Source organism: Ailuropoda melanoleuca, chromosome 2, assembly GCF_002007445.2.
Source record: "Ailuropoda melanoleuca isolate Jingjing chromosome 2, ASM200744v2, whole genome shotgun sequence".
Taxonomy (NCBI): Eukaryota; Metazoa; Chordata; class Mammalia; order Carnivora; family Ursidae; genus Ailuropoda; species Ailuropoda melanoleuca.
Genome location: NC_048219.1, coordinates 32378760 through 32397732, shown reverse-complemented (window position 1 = coordinate 32397732; position 18973 = coordinate 32378760). Strand labels below are relative to the sequence as shown.

At 43.0% G+C, this 18973-nt stretch overlaps 1 protein-coding gene across 9 annotated transcripts in view; it reads left to right on the top strand.

The window, feature by feature from the left end:
- DAB1 (DAB adaptor protein 1) overlaps positions 1–18973 on the top strand; it is a 1110909-nt gene that overhangs the window by 190961 nt on the left and 900975 nt on the right. For all 9 annotated transcript variants that reach the window (XM_034653311.1, XM_034653315.1, XM_034653282.1 and 6 more), the window contains one exon: positions 3869–4006. The gene's annotated coding sequence lies outside the window, so the exon portion shown is untranslated. The remainder of the gene's footprint in view (positions 1–3868; positions 4007–18973) is intronic.

Sequence of the window (18973 nt, the reverse complement as noted above, 5' to 3'; positions counted from 1 at the left end):
GGTGAGGCCCTGCCTCCCCCTTTTCCCATCCATTTTACCCATTGGTGACCAAGTATCTTCTTCCTTTTTTTAAAAAAAAAGATTTTATTTATTTATTTATTTATTTAGGGGGAAAGGGAGAGGTGCAGAGGGAGAGGGACAAGCAGACTCCCCACTGAGTACAGAGCCAGATGCAGTTCTCCATCCCACAACCCTGAGGTCATGACCTGAGCCAAAATCAAGAGTCAGATGCTCAACCTACTGAGGCCCCCGGAGGCCCCCCAAGTATCTTCTTGAAGTGTTCCTCTGAACAGGTCACTCTTCTATTCAAAGACTTTCCATTGTTCTCCTTTATATATGGGAGAAAAGAAGTCTTAACATGACACTCCAAACTCTCCCTACACAACCAGGTCCCTTGGCTTCAGCCTCTGCTCCACCCTCTCCCTGAGGTCTCCATGCTGTAACAATTAGCCAAAGCACTTCTTGTTTTCCCTAAGCCTTAGACATTCTCCCCTTTAAGACTTTGGTTTTGTTAGTACTTCAGTGAATGCCTTTTCTCTACTTTCCTTACTCCTATCCCAATTCTATCCATCCCTCAAGACTCCACTCAAATCCTGTGCCCTCTAGGGAGCCTTCTTGGAACTTTACACCTGGAGAAATTCTTCCCTCTTGGGAACCCCCCTAGCATTTTATTCACGACTTTCTTATTGTGTGAAGTTCTTTATTTGTTTACGTGTTAGGAATGTCATGGGTCATTGCATGTCTTGAAGGCTGCCCATGCCTAATCATATATATATATACGTGGTAGGTGCTTAATAAAACTTTGAATGAGTGCACGAGTGAATGAGAGATAAGACAGATGGCATCTGAACTGTGATTTTATGGCAGCTTATTTTCCAATGTATTCATTCTTTCAATACATATTTATTGGGCTCCTACTCTGTTGCAGGCGTGAGGTTTGGCAGTACAAAGGTGAAGAGAGGAAAGTCCTGGCCCCCAGGGGCTATTCTGGGGATGGGGCCATCTCATGTTCTTTGTTTAATTAAGTTGGCTACACTCCAACTAGTTGCTTAATAATAAATGATTTGAAAACTCTGAAAACATCTGATATTTTTACAGATCAGTGACCTGTTAGATGAACAGGCTAAATCTTGTTAAATCTGTGCTTCTGTTCATCAAAGAAGTCTTTTGGTGTGGAGTGTGGCAGCAAATTAGATTGTACTTTCATTGTGCCGTTTGCCCCCCCATCTTAAAAATAATGATGGTATATATTTATGGTAGAAACCTTGGAAATAAAAAAAAGTGAGTAAAAACCTCTCATAATCTCAGAAACAAGAAATCAATGGTTATTAACATTTGGCATATTTCCTTTCAATTTTTTGTTTGTTGTATTTTTAGGAATGCGCACATAAACACAGCTGAGTCATGCTTTTTGTATCCTGCTTTTGCTGTTTATTTTTTCACTTAATATTATACTTTCTGCATATTTTTTGCATATTGTTAAAAATTCTTAAAACGATTTTTAATTACATTTAGTATTTAGTGTACAGATGTGTCATAATTTTTAAACCCTTTCCCCATTGTTTATAAAAGCTAAAAATTGGAAAAACTGCACTATCAACATCTTTGTGTGTCACTATTTTCCCTGATCTGATCATTTTACTAGCATTCTTGAAGAGGAATTAATGAGTTAAAGGGTATGAATATATTTAAGTCCTTTCTCTCCCTCTTCACCAATTTTTCTTTATCAGAGATGGTTAATTCTTCTCATCTTATTTTGGATGAGTCTGGCCTCAACTTTATTTAATACCGTTTTATAATTAACAGAATCAGCCGGCTCCAAGCCCCCTCCCTCATTAAAGCAAAAGCAGCTTCAAGATCGTTTTTTGAGGCAATGCCCCCATTCACCGATATCCACAGTGCTGACTAATGCTGCTCCCGCGGATGTTTTGTAGTCTGGGTGATGGATTCTTGTAACAGCAACTATAAGTGGACTTGACACCAGGAACACTTTTTTTTAGTGCATCCAGCCTGCATTTTGATCTTTTAGCTAAAATATACTGTAAGCACTTCTTCTGTTCTCAGCCTCCTAGAAGAGCAATCCCACTGAAGCTATGTTGAATTAGCCTGAGTCACTGGCTTCTCATTGCTTGCTGGAATAAGGGCTATCCACCCATGGACCTCTCAAGGTCCTGGTTCTCATCTTGGTCTCTTTCAACTGTGGAAGAATCAGGGATCTCATTATCATCAGCCTTAATACTGGCTAGTGAAACTTCACTTTAATTGAATCTACTTCTAAAACTCTCACATCTGTGTAATGCTCTATGGTTTTCAAAGCACCTCCAAGGGCATCAGCTAATTTGATCATCATCATCTCTCTGTGAGGTAGCTGTTTATACCACTCCTATTTCATAGGCAGAGTCACCGGGATACAAGCAGTGCTAGGTGCTGGGGTTAGTAGTGGAAAGAATGTGGAAACATTCTTTGAAAACATACGTACCCAATTTCAAATCAACTTCGCCACTAACTAGTTGTATTAAGTAAGTTCTTTGAGGATCAGATTCCTCATCTGTGCGTGATTGATTCTTATTTTTGCAGATTCTTAATTTGCGAACCCAACTACTCACTAAAATTTATTTATAATTCCCACATCAATACTGGTGGTGCTTTTGTGGTCATTAGCAGACATGCACAGAGCAACAAAAATATGAGTTGCCCAATACGCATGCTCCCAGCCAAGGTCACACAAGGCAATGTTCTGCCTTCTTGTTTTGGTGGTCATACTGTAAACAGGTGTCCTTTGTGAGGTCTTTTTAGTGCCATGTATTTTATATTTTTGTGCTTTCTGTTGGTGATTTCACTGTTTTCTGTGGTCAAACCCCAAGTGTAGCACTGAAGTACCAACTTGTGTTCGTAAGCATGAGAAGGCTGTGACGTGCTTTATGGAGAAAAGACATATGTTAGATNTATTTTTGTGCTTTCTGTTGGTGATTTCACTGTTTTCTGTGGTCAAACCCCAAGTGTAGCACTGAAGTACCAGCTTGTGTTCATAAGCATGAGAAGGCTGTGATGTGCTTTATGGAGAAAAGACATATGTTAGATAAGTTTCATTCAGGAGTGTGTTACAGTGCTGTTGGCCATGATTTCAATGTTAATGAATCAACTATGTATTAAATAAAGTGTCTTTAAACAGAAACACACATAAATAGAGGTATGTATTGATCAGTAGATGAAATTGTTGTGACCAGAGGCTCACAGGAACCTCACCCTGTGTTTCCCCTAGGAGCAATGGCTCCGTATTCACATAGCTTTATAGAACGTTACTGCAAATAACAATAATCATTGTATCTATTTCATGGGGTTGTTGTGTATGTTAAATAAGGATGGGTATAAAATGCCTACTGTGTTGATGTTTTATAAGGGGAGATTGTATTCTACTGTATGAGGGAATGGAGACTGTGAGAAGTTACCTGCCTTATTTAAAATCATTAGACCAGGAACTGGCTCAGGTTAGTAGCATATAAATCCATTCTGTCTGAAATCCAAAAGCAGCAGTCCTCAAAGCATACAGGCTACATCTAGGAGTAATCCCACATGGGGAAATTAAATGCTTTTTAGTTCCTTCTGTGTTCACTCCTCATTTAAACATTTTATCTACATGATTGAATTTTGAAAAACCTATTTAACCCCCCACTACCACCATCTTTGTGCCAGGCCCAGTGCTAAGCACACGCCATCTGGTATCTCTTCATTGCACAGTGATCCCGTAAGGTAGGCATTATTGTCATTGTGACTGTTTTAGAGACCCAGAGAAGTTAAATGAATTTTTCAAGTGCTACAACTTGGAAAAAGAGCAAAGATAACAGTTCAGGTCTTTCTGACTCCACAGCTCCTGTTCTTAATCTTGACATCGAGAGTACCAAACTCTTGGGGAATCTATAGACCAGCAAAACAGCCAACTGGAGGAACAACAACAGCAACAAAACAGTGGAGAAGGACATAGTGTTATCTACGTTTACTTACCCAGGTAAGGTCATTCAAGAAAGTAGTCAGCATTAACCATCATGATCTTATAAAGAAAAGTAATCTTAATATCATAAAAGTATGAAGAACTCAACTTTGGATTAAAATAATCCAACCCATTCGCCTTCATGAAAGCCTTACAACATTGTCCTTCTTTTTCTTATTTCACCCATAACAGGGCTGCCTTTGTCAGAGACAAGTGGCCTTTGGCAACCATAGCTCTGTACTATATTCAAGGTTATTTTCCTTGATCTAGGCCTGAGCTTTGTCACTACCCAGGCAGTGTATTGGATAAAATGGTATGTAAGATCACTTTTCAATTCCAAGGATGATTTTAGCATTTGGCCCATGTCTCCTTCCAGTCCAGAGACAAAGAGGAGGCTGGCCTCATATACATTAGGCATCAGGTCAGCAGCTGCTGCTCTATCAATCTTGCCCTTGACAGAGCAGGCACCTTGCGAATTGACCTCCAGGAAGAGAATGAATGCTTAGTGGTGGCAAATAAGTTGCGTTAACTATTGGGAAACAGAGCACACACATAAATCTCCTGTGGATCTATATTCCTTAAGGAAATCCATCAGGAAAGAGAGGCAACTCCTGGAAGATGGGGACATAACTCTCTGGTTGTTCCCCCCCCCCCGAGGTAAATACCCTTCAGAAATGGACATGGCCCACCAGATAAGTCAGCTTAGGACTCTTCCACTTTTCTACTCACCTATAAATTAGGGATCTTCCATTGTCCAAGCCTGTGCTCACTTGCTAAAATATTGCTAAAATAATGAGAAAGAGCCAACAGCAAGTACAGTTTATTGATGTGATTATGGTACCATCTGACGATATGCCAAGTTCTGAGCATATTAAACCTCACAACAGCCTTGGGAGATAATACCATCATCATCCTCATCTATAGATGAAGAAACTGAGACACCAAAAGGTGAAATGGCTTGACCTGTCACATCACTAAAGGCATAGGAGAGCTGTGAATTGAACCCACACCCCTCTCTGCAAAGCCTCAGCATTCTAACCAATACAGTTTGCTGCCTGGCCTGCATATATGCCATCTTTCTGTGTCATTTCCAAATTTTGCTACAAAATGCCCAACTTCTTTATTTTCCCTTTTTGATGACCATGTATGAAAATAGCCTGAATCAACTCAATTAATATATATGAATCTTACTCTGTGTGTCTGATTCAGTGCTCTGGGGACACAGACATGAAGAGCAGACCTCTGCTTTCAAGAAGTTCCCGTTCAAGAGGGGAGACGTGTATACATATGGCTAGGATATAAAGCAGTCTGTAGGAGAGGTATTAGGGAAGTGGCAAGAATAAAAGACCATCTGAGCTAAAACTTGGAGGTTGGGGGTTAGGAGTAACAGTGCTGTCCAGGTGGAGGTGAGAAGAGGACCCATGGAGCCTCTGTGGTAGCTGGACTGTGGGACGTGTGTGGGTGATTGTGGGGAACGTTGGTGCTGCAGTCATTCAGGGGTCATAGTTTGGAGGTACTTGAACACCACTGAAAGGAGATTGGATTTTATTAAGTAGGCTATGGGGATACCTCAAAGGTGTTTGGACCCGGGAGGAACATTATCAGAGCTGAATTCAGGATAAATATACCCTAAATTTACGGTTAAAATCTCATATATTATCTCTCTAGCATATCTGCATTTAGCAGGAGACAAGGGAGAGCAACCACATCTATGAACCTAAGGTGATGGGATTTCAGACACCAGCGCAAATCCTTGGTTTCTAGTTCCCTCAGTCAAACCACTTAGATGGAGTTCCCAAATGTGGTTCGTCAGATGAAATACTGGGAAGACTGGTAGAGATCCAGATTTCTGGGCTGTGCCTCCTGAAGGTGCTCATTCAGAAGATCTGGTCTTGGGACTAGGACTCAATGTTGTTAAGGCTAGCCAGCAATTTCAATAACCCCTGACTCACGGAACGACCTCTATTGGATGCACTGGAAACATTTGTTTCAATTTAAGGAGTTTTATTCAAAGATTATCTCTGAAGCCCCCCTGAAAGTGCTTATATTGCCATAGATGTGTTTTAGTCAGGGTTCTTCAGAGGAACAGAACCAATAGGGTGTGTGTGTGCGCGTGCGCTCATGTGTGTGTGTAAATAAAACCAATAAAATGTATATGTACACACAAGCCCACACATAGATTCTGTTGGTTTTGTTTATGTTTAAAATGTTTATCTTACACACACACACACACACACACACACACACACACACACAGACTTGCTATAAGAAACTGGCTCACCCAATCTCAAGATTTGCAGTTGGCTAGCTGGGGTCCCAGAAAAACTGATGTGCAGGTCCAGTCCAGAAGCTGGTAGTGGGTTTCAGCCTCAGCAAGAGCCAATGCTTCAGTTCAAGTCTAAAGGCAGGAAAAAAACAATGTCCAAAGCCAGCACAGTCAGGCAGAAAGAAATTTCCTCTTACTCAGCCTTTTTGTTCTATCCAGGTCTTCAACTGTTTGGATGAGGTCCACCCACATTAGCAAGGACTAAATCTGCTTTACTCAGTCTACAAACTCAAAGGTTAATTTCATCCAGAAATGGCCTCACAGACATACCCAGAATAATGTTTTACCAAACATCTGGACACCCTGTTGCCCAGTCAAGTTGATATGTAAAATTAACCATCACAAGATGTCATAATAAGGACTTCATTATAGTAGTGTGGTCCCTATAATAACAATGGTAACAAGGAGCATTATTATTTATATTCCTTTAGTGCCTGACACGGTAGGTGTGTAGACAGTGTTTGCAACTGAATGAAGGCAGCAAGCATATTAGCGTAGATGGTTATACTTTATTAAGTGTTTTTGTCACTTATCATCTTGTTTTACCCACACAATAACTCTGCTGGGCATTTGAAATAGATTCCCGTATTACCTTCTTTTTTTGGGATGGGTTGCACAAAGTACAACTTTGTCCAAGCTTACCTGTCCAAGGACACAGGGTAAGTGATAAGGACCAGCTCAAACCCAGAGCTTCTTTGGTGGTCTTTCCACTGTATGACACTAGTTCATTGCAGATTAATTACTGGCAGACACGCATGCCTTCATGTTGTCCTCCCCTGACCATGAGCAGTTTTCTGATCTTATGACTACAACTATTGCTATCTCTAAATACAGGAGAGGCACAAATTAACAAGTGAAAACCAAGAGATATGTTTGTACTTAATGCTACTAACAGGCAGCATAATTACAAGAGAGCTGAGAGTGTTGCTTGACAAACACATATTAATAAAAAACTCTCTTGCCAGTCTCAAGTATAAATTACACAGTGGAAGGCAAGGAGAGACTGGGCTTGACAGTTGTAGGATAACAACCTTGAAATATATCTACATTATCTGAGGGGTCTTCTGAGGTTTGTCTTTTGGACTTGGTTAGAGACCATGCTAATGAACTGCCTTAATGTCCATATTTTTGCAGGGCCATCTGTATTTCTTTTAAGACCAAGTTTACCACAATTGGGAAAACTGCTTAGTTAGATGTGAGGTTCTAGTCATTTTATGTGCTTAATATGGTTAAATAAACCTGTCTAATTAATCAGAGGTCATTAGATTAATATATAGTTGTTTAACTCACAACATTTTCTGATAGACTGGCATAAGTTATTCTTTATATTTCTATTACAGTTCATAGTTCATTCATTTGACAACTATTTATTCATAGTAATCTTTGCTAATTACTAGATTTGCAGAGAGAAACTACATTCTTTGCCTTCTGGTAGCTCACCATTTTGTACAATTGTTCTCAACTCTGGCTGCATTTAGATCATGAAAGAGCATTTTGAAAATGCTGATGCCTAGGCCCCAGCCCGGAGATCCTGATTCTCTTGGTCTGGAATGGAGCCCAGGCATCAGTATATTTTAAAGGATTTCCAGGTGATTATAACACCCAAAGCCCATATCTGTGAGAGAGACAATTATACATCCAGACAAGCTGCATTGTTTTAAGTACCAGAGGAGAGAAATGTGTTACTCGCTGTGGGTTAGGAGTGCTAAATTCTTCTAGGGTGGATATGGAAAGGTTTTACTGGGACTATGATTTTCCATTTGAGGTTATCAAAGGGTTTTAATGTTAAGTTTTAATAAAAGTGTTTTATTGTTTTATTTGAGCTACATCTTGGAGAATGATGGACAAGAAGGGAAGGGAGGAGATATACTGGGTAGTGTCTATACAGAGGCACACGGGGAAAGGATGTCAGTGTCTTCCAAGAATTTTGAGTTGTTTAGTTGGGCTGAAGTGTTGAGTGTATGAATTAATTATCATTAAGTGCTATGAGGGATTCAAAAACAAGGCAAAAGAGATCCTACCCCCACCAAACTCAGGCTATTCAAGGAAACACATAATGAATGATGGTGATGGTGGTAATGGTGACAGTGATGGTGATGATAGTAATATAGTAACCAGAGCTTAAAATGGAAATTTTGATTAGACACTAAGATATAACAGAAATGAAATTCCAAAGTGAAGTGCCAAATTATATTATGAGATGTTTAGAGGAAATGACTTAGGGTTGAGAGAGTGCAAAGGGAACAAAGTGATGAGATTTCCTTCCAGAATGTCCTTGCTGAGTCCCCACTGACTACCATCAGGGAAGAGGGGTAGGAGTACAGGTCTACCTCCTAGACTCAAACCTGGTAAGAGGTGAAGGATCTGCCTCCCCACCTCAGTCCCAGAGGGAACAGTGGTGGAATTTTGGTCCCCTGGGATCTGACCTCCTTTCACTCCAGGAATACAGAGAATAAGGGTCAGCAAACTAACTTTGTAAGAGGTGAGGTGGTAAGTTAGGCTTTGCAGGAGGTGTATTATCCATATCATGTAATCTTTGTTTTTTCCATCTTTTAAAAATGTAAAACTCATTCTTGGCTCCATGGGCTGTAGTTTGCTGACCCTTGATCCAGGGGAAAAATGGCCTGACCCACTTCAGGTAGAGCACCTGGAAATGAGGATGAAGAAGGAGCCCTCAGTTCCCTCCCAGAGACAGAGGTATAGGCAGGGTGACAGTATGATTCATCATCCAAATAGGGTCACTTGGGAGAGTGAAAAGGGGCATTAATAACCAAGTAATTTAATGAGAATAAAGCCTGAGTGACAGGACTAACCAGGGCTCTCGCAGGCGAGATGGGATGTATGATCAGGTCACCTAGCAAGAGGTCCGAGGGATGGAGACCTCTAAACTGTGCTGTCCAGTATGGGAGCCACTAACCACATGTTGGAATAACAGTTTAAATAAAACATATTATTTAAATCAATTTCACCTTCTTTTTTTTTTTTTTTTACCTTTTACTGTGTGGCCACTAGAAAGTCAAACATTACAAATGTGGCTGCATATGTGATCTGCATTAAATTTCTATGAGACAGCATTGCTCTAGAGTCCTCAAAGTCGCTCACTAGACAAGCTGACAGCCTTGAGAACCTGTGAGACCCGGAGCCCCTAAGGCCAGTTTGCATGAGCGAGACCCCTCCTACCTCTTCTCCTTCCTCCCTTCTCCTTTCACCCCTGGTTGGGCCCCGGGGGAGGAAAGCAGGGGGAGGGGGCTAGAAACCATAGGTAGCTTAGACAGCCATGCCCTCTCCCTTTCCTCTCCTTAATCTCCATCCTAAAGTGGCCAGAACTGAGAGATGTCAGACTGGCACTAGATCTTGGTCAGGGCTTGATTTATACCTTGGACTGGACATCCTCAGTTCTGAACGGAAACTGCATTTGTGACTTAAAGATCCTGTATAACTGTCTGTTGCCTAGGCGTGAGCTGGAAAGTCGTGGACTTCTAATCTAAGGGCAGGGAGAGACTATACTACTGAATATATTTATATTCTATTCTATTATTTATTTCTTAATTTTTTACTGTGAAAAATTTAAAGAAAGCATGCATGAAGGTGAAGAGACTCCTATAATAAACTCCCACTTACCCCGTACCCAGTTTCGACAATCACAACATATTACCTATTTTATTTTATCTATTAAACAGGTGTAGGGGGAGGGACTCAAGTATTTTATTTTATTTTAAAGATTATTTATTTGCGAGAGAGAAAGAGAGCACAGGAGGTGGGGGAGGGGCAGAGGGAGAAAGAGAAAATCCTCAAGCAGACTCCCCACTGAGCACAGAGCCCGACTAGGGGCTGGATCCCACACCCTGAAATCATGTCCTGAGCCGAAACCAAGAGTCAGACACCTAGGGCCTACTTGCCCCGGGAGTCAAGTATTTTAAATCAAGTCCCAGACTTTATATTATTATACTAACAAATACTACACTGCGTGAAAGATGAGGATTTTGCTTTTAACATAACTCATTTTATTTAAGGGGACAGCAGGAAATTTCGAAGTAAGCACATTTCAAATACATCATGAGTCATGTCTGTGAGCACACTCGTATCGATAGTAATGACAATACCAGGCAAAGAGCAGGGACCTTAGAGGTCATTAAAGTCCTGTCCTCTTAGTGAAGCTCAGAGGGGAAGGGACTTGCCTGCAGTTTCTGGAGGCAGCTCTGGGACTGAAATCCAGGCCCGCCCTCTCAAGACACAAGCCTGCTCATTTGAATCTCGCTTGGAGAGACTTGAACTTGGCTTCCGGAAGGCTTTAACTGGGTCTCTCCAGCACCCCCCAAGCATCTCCTTTGCACTGCTGTCCTTCGAGCTGAGAATCAAACAGGAGCTTCTTGAATATCAGTTGTGATTTACCAGCAGACTAAGTTGGGAAGTCTGCATGGGGCAATTATTTGGCACTTAATGCCTTGGAGAGCCCTTGTGTGATCTCCAGGATAAAGTCAAGAGCCAACAGATCCTCAAGGCAGCCAGGTGCTTTGAGGGTAGAGGCTTGGCTTCTGAGGAAGAGTTTTATTAAGGGCTTTCTCCATCGGCTCTCTCGAGGTGCCTCAGGACAGCTAATAGCCTGAGTTCCCTAGCAAGACGAACCCTCTGCCAGCCTCTTGGAAGCCACCTTCTCTAGACTGTTGGAAATGGCTTTGCTTTATAAGAGGAGAAAGAAGCCTATCTTGACCAACTGTTCTATGCCTCTGGTCCCCAGCCCCTTAGCTTCTTCTGAGCTTAATGGCAGTCTCAACTCCTTCACATCACCTCAATTTAATTGGGTGCTTCATATTGCTTAGAATTGATCCAGCCCATTACATGTTGCCCCTTTAGGTCCACTACTCCCCTGCTTTCATTTTACCAGTTTTCTGATTTTTCCTCTGTACCCACTCCTACCTTTGCCTACAGACTTCCATTCTTCCATTCCTGCTCTGACAATACAAGTTGCCTTCTTGTAACCATCCTTGTTTTGTTTGGTCTTTTGGCCACATTCCATGTTTTCCCCCATTTTTTTTCAGCTATGGGTATCATATGCTTATGCTTAAAATAATGCATATCATTATTTTTCCACTAAATCCTACGGCTCCCTTTCTACTCTTATTGATAGGAATTTCCTCATTCCTCTTTAGAAGTCTCCCTCCCCAGTGGTTTTATCTGGAATATCTGGGGCTCTGTCCTGGCTCTCCTGCTTGCTAGTCATGTGAACTTGGGCGAATTACCACTCTCCGATTTTCAGTTTGATCATCCACAAAGTAGCAATATCACCTAACTACCTCACAGAGTGAGGGGTCTATCTGAGAAAAACATTTAGAACAGAGACTGGCACATAGCAATTGGCCATGTAGGTTATACACACGTGCTCAGCACCTGTGCCCAGCGCATGACAAACACACTAGGAAGATTAGTCCTGGAGGGACTTCTGGTTTCCACCACATGCTGCATTCAATCCAGTCTTTTCCATCAGCCTCTGAGCCATGGGTTTGCGCTTGGGTCACATGTTCAAATGATCTTTTTCTTACGGAAACTTCATTTCTGCAACACTTGCTTTGTTGGTTGTCCTTATTTGGGAACCGGCAGAGTCCTAGTCTTTGTCTTTTCAGGAGACCCCTTGATCTCAGCAGTTTTATCCACTTTCTCACTGGGGTCAGCTGTGCTATCAGGCCCCCTTGAGAGGGGGGCAGTTTCCCTACAGGGCCTGCTCTACTCTCTCCTGGAGGGATCCATTCACAGAAAACGCAGTCTCAGTTGAAGTTTTCCATTTGTTGGAGAAATAGCTGGAATTTCCCTTGATTAAATACTAATAATGGTGAAGCTGTTGTTGATGATGAGTTCTTCCTAGGGAGCATTCTGTTATACAGCGTTCCTTACACAGAGACATAGTCTCTGTCCTCAGTTTATTGTCTAGCCAGGAAGCTCAAATATATTCAAAGTTCCTTACAAGAATTCTAGAGATAATGGCTGTAAAAAAGCAGAAGAAAGAGTTATTTTAGGTGATTAGTGGCCATGGTTTCATGTAAAAGTGGTATTTAAGCACTTTCTTGAACACATCCAGTAAAAAGGAGGGGCTCATTATCAAGCAGAGCAGCCCAGCTTAATGTTGCCTGGGATTACAAGTGGATATTTCCTATGCTACTGAATTAAATTTCACATTCCTCATTCTACCTCCTGGGATTATACAGACCAGTCTTAATGCAGAATAATAATTCTGTGGTTATAGTGGGTCATTAGAAGAATGGAGCAATGATAGCAGTGGGGAAGGGTCAGGATGTGGACTTTTCTGAATTTGAAAGCGATAGTATTCTTGGAAGAAAGGTAGCTGTAGGAATCGTTAAAAGAAAAAGAGATCAAACATTGCAAATCCTCTGCAGTTGAGGGAGTGGGTGCTTAGTGATACTTGCTTCTCATTATTCTATTTGCAGTGACTTAAGGTCATAGAATTATTGACTCTTGGTTTGGAAGGGACTTACAAGGTCACCCAATCCAAGCATGCAGGATCCACTCCAGTATCGCGATCCCTCTTACAGCATCCCTAATTGGTACTTGATTATTCCCACTGATGGGGACCCCTTTACTTAGTTGGAATATTTCAGAAGTGATACAATAGAAAAAATATTGGTCCAAGTATCAGACAGATCTGGGTTCAGATTTACCTCCTAGTTATATTACACTGGACAAATCACATCCTATCGGGTCTCAGATGTCTCATCTGTAAAATGGGGAAAAATGACTACCTCATGGTGCACATATAGATGTGAAATGAGATCATATAAGGAATATCTCTGACCTAGTATCTAATGTATAGTAGGTACTGAATAAATAGTAATTAATAATAGGTAGGCCATAAATGTCAATGTGTTCACTTCTTCCTATGCTAAGTATTGTCTTAACTTCTATGGTTAAAAAATCAACCACATTACTGATGGCATAAAAGTTGTTAATAAGGCTAGAAACTGATAAACAGAAAAGCACAATTTTATTCCTTTTTGATTTCTAAATTTAATACCTAATGTTATAACTTTGGAGTCATGGGCATCTGTTCCAGTAGTGAATGGGGCGTCTGTCACTGACCAAAAGAACTTTCCCATAACTTAAAAGTAAGTGAAACATGAATTGCCCTAGTAGTTCGAATCACTCTTCACTTTTTGGTCATCAGAATGTCCTGAGCCTTTTTAAGCATCTCCAAATATTAGAGCTGGGAAAGATCTTAGACCTTCTTAGGTTATTATATCTTACAGATGAAGAAACTGAGGCCCAGATAGAGTGTGACTAGTTCATGGTCATACAACTCGTTTGTGGTGAAGCTGAGATTTATATGGGTCCTCTAACTCCAAATCTTGCAGCCTTTCCATTGTATTCTAGTGCCTCTCTCCTGAATGATAATGTTGTCAAGTGACACCTTCATCCCCCTGCCCAATCTCCAGGGAGTAATCACATAATTGGAATTTTTCTCCTTCTTTATGCATCATTTCTAACCCTAAACCTTGTCCATAGGAATTTGACAACTCAGTACTGCTTTGAGTTTCTCAGGCAAGGCTGGAAAGGGTCTGGAGGAGGGAGAAATGTTAATGTGGTTTGGAAACTGGAAGTGATTATGAAAACAATGAACACCTTTGATTCTGCAAAGATACAGTGACTCAGATATTTCTGAACATGTTTCCGTGTCTTAGAGAAACAAACTATTACGTAAAGCTTCAAACTCAGTGTCATTTAAACAAGGCAACTGAGACCTTGCTGATCTCATGTGCAGTGTAGTAAAAATGGGCTTGTTGAGGAATGTTTAAAAGGTTCCTCCATTTCCTTTCAGACCAAGGCAGGGGATGGGGGATTGGGATGGCAATTTGAGGCGATGGTGAAGACGCTGCTGAAACTTTGTTTATTCAACACCTGTTTACCTACTACGTGTCAGGCTTAGGGAAGGTATCAGGAATCACAAGGTACTCTTCAGTTAACCATTCAGCAATCAAGTTGCATGCCTGTGAGATGCTTGAAATAAGATCCTGTATTTAATAAAGTTTTATGCCTCCTGTTTATTCCATAAATATTCACCATCTCCTGTGTACAAGGCATGTCCTAGGCAGTGCTCATCAGGTATTTCAGGATCTCTGGATAAGATTGTAGGAAAAAAGAATCTATCTACTAAACCCATACTTAACCTGGCTCTAACTTCATCACAATCACCAAATTCGGAAGGTGCTGCTGGTGTGAAATCCATCAACTGGATAGGCATAGTGTCCCAAATTGGGATTTGCGATTGGCTTACTCCAGCTCATAGGACTTCCCTGCCTGCTCTCCAGACTCTCTTCATCCTTCCCCTGCTGTGTCTCCCTGAGTAGATATGAAGCCTCTTAGAGGAAGGACTTGGTCTTATTCACTCTGTGACCCCCTCCCAAGACGTAGCACAGCAGATTGCGTGCAGTTCTTCCCTCTGCTTCATCTTTCTTACCTCCCTACCTCCCCTCATTCTTTATCTTCTATAACTTTCCTCTGTTTTTTCCTCCCTTCCTTCTTTTCCCTTTTTTCTATTCCTTCTCCTTCTTACTTATCCTCTTTTGTCTTCCTATTCTAAAAACACTCAGTGGGCCCCATGCGTTGTACTAGGATTTGCAGAATCCTCATTCCTTTCCCTTGCAGAACTTACCTAGGCTTGTAGAAGAGACAGCCACGTATGTAACAGATTCCAGTACCATCTGATGAGTAGTTGGTGGATGTTAACACTTGGTATGAGGGCACAAAAATGGACTCAAACCTGTGATGGGGTGTGGGGGCAAAGTTTCTCATAGGATGAAGGACAAACAGTGAGAGTTGTCCAGACCAAAAAGAAGTTAGACTGTGGTGAGGAAGGGATGGGCCTGGGCAGATGGCATGGTATCAGCAAAACCCATAGAGGAGTGCTCGTTGCGGGGAGCTCCTAATGTGCATTATGGCTGGAGTCTTAATAGCCAGTGAACATTTTTTAAATAAATCCCTGGTCCTAGAAAGTCCAGGTCAGCTGATCCCCAGGCCTTTTCTTCTCTGCTATATGTCTAAGGTCCTGGCCTCTGGCAAAATCCCCATTCTGAAGTCCCTGGCTCTAGTGGCCAATGATTTTATACTAAAAACCTTGGTTAAATGCACATTTTTGAAGGGTAACAGAAGTGGTCAGAAGTCTATTATTTCTGGCCAGGGTTGGAGCTGGGGGCTGCGGGAGGGTCTAGGAAGGTAGGGCTTGTTACTAGGCAACCAAGGTTTGAGAGCTCAGAACTCATGATCTGTGGTCATTAGGATAGGCTAGATCCAGGGATGCCAGCAGCTGGTGAGTAGCCCCAGCTCCCAAAGGGAGGCCAGAAAGAGGTAGAGAAGGAGGGAATGGGAGATAGGGGGGCAGGAGGAGGGAGGAAAGGAGAGAGGGAGAGAGACAAGAGAGAGGGTGGGAATATGAGGGCCGAGTTGGGGAGTAAAAGCACTTGGATGGAGGAAAAAGCACAGGCACTGTGGGCAGTTTTATCTGTGAATGCCACCTGTACGCTCAACAGCTGTCATTTTCTGAACCTTCAGAAAACTGGCTCAATGAGGCCTCCTTTAGGATTAGTATGGAGAGTAAATAAGTTAAAGTGCCAAGTACTGTGCCTGGCTGTTAGCTAGTTGTCCTGTAAATGGGAGTCTTTTACGTTTTAGCTGAGCAGGCAGGCCTGCAGACATTGGCTGCTACTCCAGTACCTGGCTGGAGGAATGGAGGGGTAGGGAGCAGCTAACAAGAATGAGAGACAGCTCTAAACTTGGAGGACCTGGTGAATTAAACAAGTTAGGGAGACACATGCCATCAGAATACTGTCACCTACCCATCAGATAATAAGCAGAATACGGTTTGAAGATGGGAACCAGAGTGGCGACATGGTTAAATGCTTCGACTCTGGAGCCCGAAAACCAGGGCTCAGTCCTAACGCTACCACCTGCCAGCTGTAGGGTGTTAAGCTCTCCAAGCTTCAGTTTCTTTACCTAGGGATAATCACCCCACAGGGCAATGATAATTCAATGTAATGTACCTGTGAAGCAGTTAGCTGTATATCTGGAACAGAAAAGGCAGCCGCCGCAAGGAGGGCCAGGGTTGCATCTGCGTTGGGCTCAGACTCCTGAGCTACTAAGAGAGCCTTGTATGCCCTCCTCTGCCAGCCCCAGCTGGAGGGGCTGCCAAGGGCCATGAGTGGCCAGAGCAGGGGAAGATGGCTGCCACCCGCTGAGCCCTGGTTCAGGTCTGCTCCATGCTCTCCCTTCTTCTCAAACCTCCTCACCTTCCACCCCTCGGATCACCGTGACAGGTAAGGCAGCATAATTCCAGTTGCTGAGGTGGGGGTGGAGGCAAGGGGGATTGGGTGACTTGTCTGAAGTCACAGCAGGATTTAAATGCAGGTCCACCTGGTTCTATGGCTGAGTTCCTCAGTCACCCACCTTCAGATGCCCCATGTGAGAGGAAGATGGCAGGGCCCAGGCAGCCAGAGCCTGACTTGAAAGAGCCTCTTGCTGCGGAAACCTAACCCCCCACCCTCCAGCACTCAGGTTTTCACTGTTTCCTGGGATTAAGTTCTGCCTGGACACAGGTGGCTGTCCTATTTGGCAGAGAACAGAGTGACTGATTTCCGACATGAGTGTGTGAACAGCCCGTGCCTAATTGCACAGCTCTTATGCTGATGAGACGTTCATCATGGGCTTTGTGCCAAAGTGATAGCCAGGTGTCATTCTGGGTACTCAATGATGAAGAATTCCCAAAGGGACAATGTGATTCAGAAAGCCACCCTCGTGCAGGAATGGACCAGCAGGGGATGGGGGAGTGAGGAGGGCCTGGGCTTTGGTGTGGGGACAGATCTCTCTCCTGTTCTGGTGCTGCCACCACTGTGCCACTGTGACCATGGCAAGTGAGTCAGTCCTTCTTAGTCTCAGTCACCTTATCTATGAATAAGAGATAATAATATGTACACTCTGGTATGCCTTGGAGATCAGCTCTCTTGCTGTGGAGTGCCTAGTGCAGAGCCTGACACATAAGAGGCCCGAGTAATGGCGGGTGCCAGCTATTCTTTATTGTACATCAAAGATTGTATCTTAAGCTCTGCGAGGGCAGGGACTGCATCTGCTTTACACATTGTTATGTTCTCAGTTCCTGGCACTGTGCCTGGTATATAGTAGGTAGTTTGGGATGAAGGGAGGATTGAGAAATATTTGGCAGGTAAGACTGATGGAACATGGTGGCTGGGTGACAAAGGACAACAGAGGCAATGAAGATGAGACGGGGGTTGAGTTGGAACAGCTCAAGGTGATGGTGCCACTTGCTAAGTGGAGAATGGAAGAGGAGAAGCAGATCTAGAGACAGTCCGTTCTGAAGATGTTGGACATGCCTGCAGGGCTTCAAGGAGGATTTGATGAATGGATACATGGAGATGTACCTGGGGCTCAGCAGGGTGGAAGGGATCAGTAATGTAGCAAATCATACTTCCATCACCATGAGCTGCAAGTGACAAAACATTGATTCAGGATGACTTAAAATTGCGTTGGGTGGACTATGGCCCACAGGCTCTATCCAGCCCACTGCCTGTTTCTGCAAACCATGTTTTACTAGAACATGGCCATGCCCATTCATTTATGTATTGTTATGGCCTCTTTCACGGTCCAAGGGCAGGATAGCTGTTTTAGGGACTGGAGGACTGGCAAAGCCTAAAATATTTACTTTCTGACCCTTTACAGAAAAAGAACGTTTTGACCTCTGACTTAAAATGATAAAGATCTATATTATCTCATTAAATGACAAGACTCGAGGTCAGGTTGGTTCCTTGGCTCAAGGGTATGATGGGGACCCAGAGTCTTTCCACCTCACTGGACTCAGGGTCCAATCACCACCTAACACTCCATCCTTCATGGGCTGGCTTTGCTTCAGGCTGTCTCCCTTCATCTGCTGCAAGGTGGTAGCAGCAATTCTCTGCTTCACATCTGCACACGACGCATCCTTATGCTGAGTGGGGGCTGCACCTCTGTCTGTGTCTTTCTTGCAGAAGTCCCCCATCTTCTCCTTGATGTCGCTTGTCCGAGGATTTAAGCTCAGCCCCTTTCCCTTACAGTGATTCTCAGTGCTGGCCATACATTAGAATGAACCCTGGGAACTTTTAGAAAGAGAGCCTGCAGCAGGCCCAGATAGTAGATTTTCGGGGAGTATCATGGGTGATTTGAAGGTACAGCCAGGACACAGTGATCACTCACCAGACAGATCATTTTTGGGAAGAATAGACGTGGGGAACACAAACATCATACCAACACAATCTCCATGGAGGGAATAATAGAAGCCAGAGAGGCCGGATCCTTTTTCAAGTCGTGTTTGTCAGGGGTGTCTGTGGTAGCGGGGCTGGATGAGACAAGATGTTTGTCCAATTAAGGCCAAAGGCAGCATAATCAGAAGTATAAATTGTGACCAAGGAGTAAAGCCAGACTTCTGAGCCAAGAAACAATTAAGTGTCAGGTCTAGGGGGCAAAATGGAAATAGGAAAATGAGCCAAGAGCATGAAGGAGTAAGGAGGGAGGTGAAGGGGGTGTTTGGAGGGGCTCAGGGGGATATGAACAACAGAGGTGCCTGAGGCCAGACGAGATGTCAAGTGGGCTCTGAAGAGGAAAGATAGTTG